The sequence below is a fragment of the Micropterus salmoides genome, unplaced genomic scaffold (genome assembly GCF_014851395.1).
Source record: "Micropterus salmoides isolate LMB-PRFRI ecotype aquatic unplaced genomic scaffold, ASM1485139v1 Ms_hic_scaffold_13, whole genome shotgun sequence".
Classification (NCBI taxonomy): Eukaryota; Metazoa; Chordata; class Actinopteri; order Centrarchiformes; family Centrarchidae; genus Micropterus; species Micropterus salmoides.
In genome coordinates this window covers 11,092,108-11,098,396 of record NW_024040374.1, presented here as the reverse complement: position 1 = coordinate 11,098,396, position 6,289 = coordinate 11,092,108, and the positions used below count along the sequence as shown (strand labels likewise).

At 36.5% G+C, this 6,289-nt stretch overlaps 1 protein-coding gene across 2 annotated transcripts in view; it reads left to right on the top strand.

Moving 5' to 3' along the window:
- Positions 1-240: 240 nt before the first annotated feature.
- The window catches only part of kank3 (KN motif and ankyrin repeat domains 3), a 33,542-nt gene continuing 27,493 nt past the window's right edge, over positions 241-6,289 (top strand). The window contains exon 1 of one of the 2 annotated variants that reach the window (XM_038715509.1): positions 241-332. The gene's annotated coding sequence lies outside the window, so the exon portion shown is untranslated. Of the gene's footprint in view, positions 333-2,646; positions 2,725-6,289 lie in introns of those variants that run through there. The other variant, XM_038715510.1, reaches the window with a different exon arrangement.

The window sequence follows — 6,289 nt, the reverse complement described above, 5'->3', positions numbered from 1 at the left end:
ATCTTCTGTGTAGAGAAAAAATAATGTGGCAGATATTAACATTTGCATTACTCTCGCTTTGTGTTGAGCTCAACGTTTACAGAGTACGTAAAACGTAAACTTTTAGATATACAACACCCCCTTCCAAAAAACAAAATAACCAAAGACGAATACGAAATACACTGGTATTTTATTTTGAAATCCTAAATCGGAAACGTATTTTACAGTTTATGTAACTTGACACCGGTCAGAGGAGTGGGAGTTTTTTTTCCCCCCTTCTCCTCCCAAACTTTTCTTACCTTCTTGAAAGTCATGCCAAGTCTCAGTGTGACTGGACGGAGAGAAGCCAGAAGGTAAGAAACAGCCCGAGGGATCGATTAACACACATGATGCTGATACGTATTGATTATTGCCTGACTGATCAACTCTTTGAACAAATGACAAAACGATTTGCGATAAACGATTTAGTTTGGAGCTTCATGGCTAAGTTTAATGAGGAATTACCGTGATTTACTAATTTAATTGTTTCAGCAAAGCCTGTAAGAAAAACAGCTTTTAATACACACAAAAACATTGTTGGCTGCAGTAAATCGGAGGTTAAGTGCTCCTGTAATGTTTTCAGGACTTACTGTCGTGCAGTAGTGGGATTTATAATCTTTCTGTGCTTTTTAGTGTTTTAAACTTACACGAATCTTGCAGTCATTTTAATATCTTAATAGACTAAAATTATAGTTTCTTTTTTTTTTTTTAAATCATAACGGATTTCCTTTTTGTCTATTCCGGCTTTCTATTGATCAGAAAATGTGACTGTAAGTGTTAAAAGCTCTTTTCGAGCATATTTGTACCAATAAATACTTATTTTTGGCCCTCGTGAAATATATCACATTAATATCTTTCATAATTCAGCTTGTTCTTCGTATCTTTTATCTTCTCTCTCCCCCTGTCTTTTACATATAAATCAGTTCTCAAGGTGCTTAATGAATAAAGCTTGCTTGCAGATGTGCAGCAAATATAGAAAAGTCTTTTTTTAATCAGATACTGTTGTGGGTGAGGCTGCTACATGGAAATCCCCCCTCGACCTCTTGTTGTCAGAAGTTTTGAACACCCTCCCCACCCCCAGCTGGTCTTTTGTCTGTTATTACAGTATGCATCATCTCAGAGTTTTTCATCTGTAGTGTTAGATGTTCAGATGTTGAGTCGGTCACAGCAAGGCCGACCTCAGCAGACCAGACTCTGCTGCTGGTCTTGTTTCCACAGATGGACCATGACCTGCAGAAAAAGGTCACATCCATGTATTTCTAGAAGCTGCAGTAAAGTCTGATAGCAGGAAATGATTCAGCCATTCAAAACAAACAGTTCTTAAGTATCAAAAAGCAAAAATAAAGGGGGATGTCCACCACTGAAGAGGCAGAAGATTTGGACAATCCCCTTCCTGAAGGGTTGTGGAATGGGATTCTGGGAAATGTAGGAAATCACAACCTTAATTAGAAGCTGCTGATTTTGAAATATCAGGTATTCTGCAGGACGAATCTGCAGCTCCTGATTCACGTCCAGGGCTTTTGCAGGATATAGGACCATAAACAAGTGTTGAGCTGACTCATCTTAAAGTGGCTAGGCTTTTTTTATAATAACAATGTGAAAGTGGTTGTAGTAATGAATCTGAAGAGAATTATCACTTGAATCTGTAGCTTCCCTTGGCTGGTGAACATAGTGGAGCATTCAGCCGCTAAAAAGACAGATATTTCCCTCAGAAGATGGTGAAGACCAAAAAGAGAAGAAATTCTGGATTTGCAATTAAAAACAGAAACACAATTCCAAATAAAAGTTGCTGTTGCACCTTAAATGCTGAAATTGTAAATAAGCAAGATCCAACACATACTTAAAAGGTGATGATATGTCAGTGTTGAGTCGCTGCCACCAATTTGGCTAAAAATAATCAGTTATTGCAGGTTTAACCTTTGTTTATTTTCCATAACCACCATCTTTTCTAAACTGTAACCATACCGTAGTTGTTAGATACAAAATAATAATTAAAAAAACAGCATTACAGGGATTTTGCAGAATCGTCCAATATCATTGTTGGTGATGGGGTGCATCTGCACAGCACAGGTGGAATGGAAGGTTTTGTAAAAATTAAGCTGTGCATTTGATTTTAACTACACTTTTTCTACAAGTTTGAAAGTGTCCAATTTTATGATGTCTGGATTTCAACTCTGCATTTTGAAGATGATGTACTGTAGCAGGTTTTAGCTGTGTGAGGCAGATTGATGTTGAGTAGACTATGAGGCAGGTTACATGGTTTCACAGAGAAGGTGGTGGGGGGGTGGTGGTTGTATTGACTGGTTTGAGAATAATCATGGGAAGAGAAACAATGAATTTTTATGAGGAATGTCAGGAGGCCTTTTTGTTGAACTTCCACTTTAATGTCCTCCTTGTAAAATGAAACTAGTAAAATTAAAGCTGTCACATTTTTCAACGTGCAGTTTATTAAAATTTTCTGATGTCTTCTTAACTGTAATTTGTCATTTTTATAAACAGTGTAGGTTGTTTCTTCATGTTGTTTTTGAAAGAAAAAATGCCAAATATTTCCCACATGAAACCACTGAACAATCTACTGTATGAGGATGAGATGTGTTTGAAAAAAATAAACCGAAACTTTCTCTCAGCTGTCTCCAGGGAAGCTGTCTATCTGCAACAGGACCCTGGGGTTTGACTTACTGCTGTCGCCTCAAAAATAGATACGCTGTAAGTTTAGTTAAAGGGTCAGTGTGTATACTCTGATACCTGTCATGTTATTTTTCTTTCCCACACACTTTAATTGTAATCCATGCATTCTCGCCTTGTTTACAACGTTGGAACCAAAGTACAGTTTTATTAAAGTAAATTATATTTGGGTCACTCATGAGAGCTGCTGCTTGATAAAATACATGCCGTCGTATTTTTAGCTCTATTACGAGTGGGTTTTAATTTTAGCGCCTCCTGACTGTGAGGTGACATGATGTCGTGAGCAAAGACAAAGTTTGGCTCACCAGCGTTTAGCTGACGGTGAACAGAAACAAAATCGGCGTGTTCTCCCAGGTAGTATGGTGGTCTTGAAATCTAAAAGAACAAATTAATTGCTGCTGTGCTCACGAGCACTCCCTCTTTTACATTTTTAGTTCAGTAACAGCATGTGTTGTCTTTGTTTTGGATCCCATCTGGATTATATCCTGCGTCACGCCACCTCTTTGTGAGGAAAGACAAATGTCTGGTTGCATTTGAACTAGGGCTGCTGGAATTCTGTAATTTAAAAAAAATATTTTGATGGATACTACGATTGCTTTATGATTCATGAGTTTCACATGATTAGTGTAAATGTTCAGCCATATAGGTGGATTATTATATAGCTTACGACCCATATATAGGTTTCTGTTTAGGCCATGACCTCCGGTGGCAGGAAAAGTCAGGTGACGAGCGACAAAGTCAGTATAAGGAGGCTGGTGCGGTGTATGGAAGTGTATGGAGTGAAGTAAACTCAGGACTTCCAAGATGATATGTTTTGTAGATAAATTATGACACATGACTTATGTAATGCACTTATTTAACCCAAATCACAAACTTTTCCTAAACCTAACCAAGTAGTTCTGTTGCCTAACCAAACTACAACCTCTTTTGCGTTTTCCTTGTGTTAAACGTTACGTGACTTGCGTAACGTACTGAAGTTCCGGTAATCCTGTTGCTGGACTGGTACTTGCTTTTTGGTAAATGGTCATATGTTGTTTTGGGACACTTGACAGTCAACCTAATTTGTCATTTAGATATGAGGATATGTTGGTTTCCTTACATCTGGAGAAAAAGATTTGTAGGCTGGGTCGTCTCTGCAGCACTACAGTACTTAATTATAAAGCTGTTTTGTCACAAAATTTCCGCTTCTGCGATTTAAATATTACTTGGCCATATTGCGATTTCGTTATTTTGAATTGTGCAGCCCGAAGTTATATCCAGCCTTTATTTTTAAAGCAGTTTCTTCCCACATGAACTTCTTGCATGATCCAGGAAGTCCAGTTGGAGTAACAGATAAATGTGTTTAAAGAACACTATACAAAGGGTTGTGAAACTCTGACATAGGATTTTACAACTCTGGAGAGTTATAAGGGGGGCAACTATTTGTTTGCATGTATTTGATTGGCCAATGCAGATTTTGCTGGACAGCCCCTGTGTTATTTTGCCCTTGGTGTTGGAACATAATTAAATACATTTACTCAATACACTCATTTACTGTCCTTAAGTGCAATTTGGAGGTACTTGAGTTTATCCATTCTATACAACTTTATACTTCTACTCCACTACATTTTAATGGGTAATATTGTATTTCTACCCCATTTGATTTGTTTATCAGCTTTTCACATTAAGATTTGATATAGAAAACACATGATTAATTTATAACGCATTTTAATTGATTTAACAACACAAAAGTATGGAAAGTATAGGAAGTCCATCTTGACAAACACAATAGTAAAATGCTAATATTTCAATAATATAACACTCACATTAGCAACTTTTCTGCATTACAAGTCCCTTTTTACTTTTAATAGCTTATACTACTTCTGTACATTGAATACAGGACTTTTACTTGTAATGGAGTATTTTTATAATTGTGGTTCTGAGTACTTGAATGAGAGGACTGTGTTTTTGTGTTTTTTATTTTTTTTCATAGAGTGAAAGTTTGTCTGAATGCAGCTGAACACTTCCGGTTAAAGGTCAGGAGTTATTTGTTTATTAGTTAAAGGCAGAATCATGACCCTTTTGTTTGTTATTAAAGCATTAAGCTAAAATCCACGGATTGCAATCACAACAATAATTCCAGGAAAGTTTTTTCCCAAATGGGTAAACGTATACATTCTCTGTTCAAAGTTGCTGTGGTTTGTTTAACTTTTTAAAGTTCAAGCTTTTTTTTTTTTTTTTTTTTTGAGGTAACAATTAGTTTTTAAGTGTCAGGGCTGTGTGGAACCTGATAGCAGAAGGCTTTAGTCATAATTAGCAGGCATCCAGGCTTTGAAAATGGAAATTGCCACTTTCAGCTTCATGCCAAATTCTCTGATTGGAGTGGCTTTACAAATTGCCCATGAAAGTTCAGCTTGATGTGTTTGAAAGAGGCAGCTGTGTGTTTTCTACATCCAGTTTCTAGTTACTTAGGTATTAAAAAAACTTTATTTTCTTTATTTGACTTTTCTTACAGTATTGGGTTATTTTTTTTTATAGCAGAGACCATGTACACTTTATTTGGTCATTTAAACAATAGCTTCAGAGTTGACAGGAAGTACAGAGGATTTACAATACAAGACAATAGCACACAGCAGAATACAATAAACAGGATTTACACAAATATTTCATAGTTAAACAAAGGCAGTTGTGGGTGAGGATGTTTTAGGTAAAACTTTCTGTATTTTTTTAGGTGAAGTTGGTAGACACTTTGATATTTAAAGGAGTCAAGAGCGACTCTGTTGCGTATGATTGGATCTGTCCCTTTAGTTTCAAGATTGAGGATTTTATTCCTAACAATAAAACATGCAGAACATCAGCTACTCTTCCTTCGGGTCCACACAAAACATAAAAGCTTGACAACAGATCAGACAAATCAACCACAAGATACTAAAATAGATGGATAAAAGATAAGAAAAACTGTAACTAACAATATTCTTTCTCAAAACATATTGCTAAACATATCGTATACACTTACTGTATATATATCAATATGCACTACACTCATAAGCACTGAAAATATATACAAGGTGAAATCACATTCAATTACAACATTGTATACATATTGATAATTTACTGAATGTGGTTACAGGCGAAGGGCTATTAGGTGTCGCTTCACTTGTTTTTTAAACCATGATTTATTGTGTGATTTAGCAATCTGAGCTGGAAGTGAGTTCATGGCTCGAATACAATACCATGTGTTGTGCATTTCTAGTGGGGTATGTGTGTATGTCGGATCTGAATGTGAGTTGACCATACAAACAATTACAACTTTTCAATACATTAATGTTTCTAACAAACGGCAAGGAGTGACGCCTCTCCTCAACATTCCACCAGGAGATTGACATGTATGTTGTTTACCGTAGACCTTCGTGTGGTTTGACGAACTGCTTCGTTCTGAGCGAGTTGCAGTTTTACTTGACCCATCGGGCATAAAACTACTCTGCAAGACATGTTTTTCATAGGCGTTTTTAAAGGTGTTTGCCGATTGGGATTGAATTGTCTCGAGGCATCAGACAGGTTTCAAATAATCTGAAGATGACGGATTTATAGTTTTGCAGAAATCCAA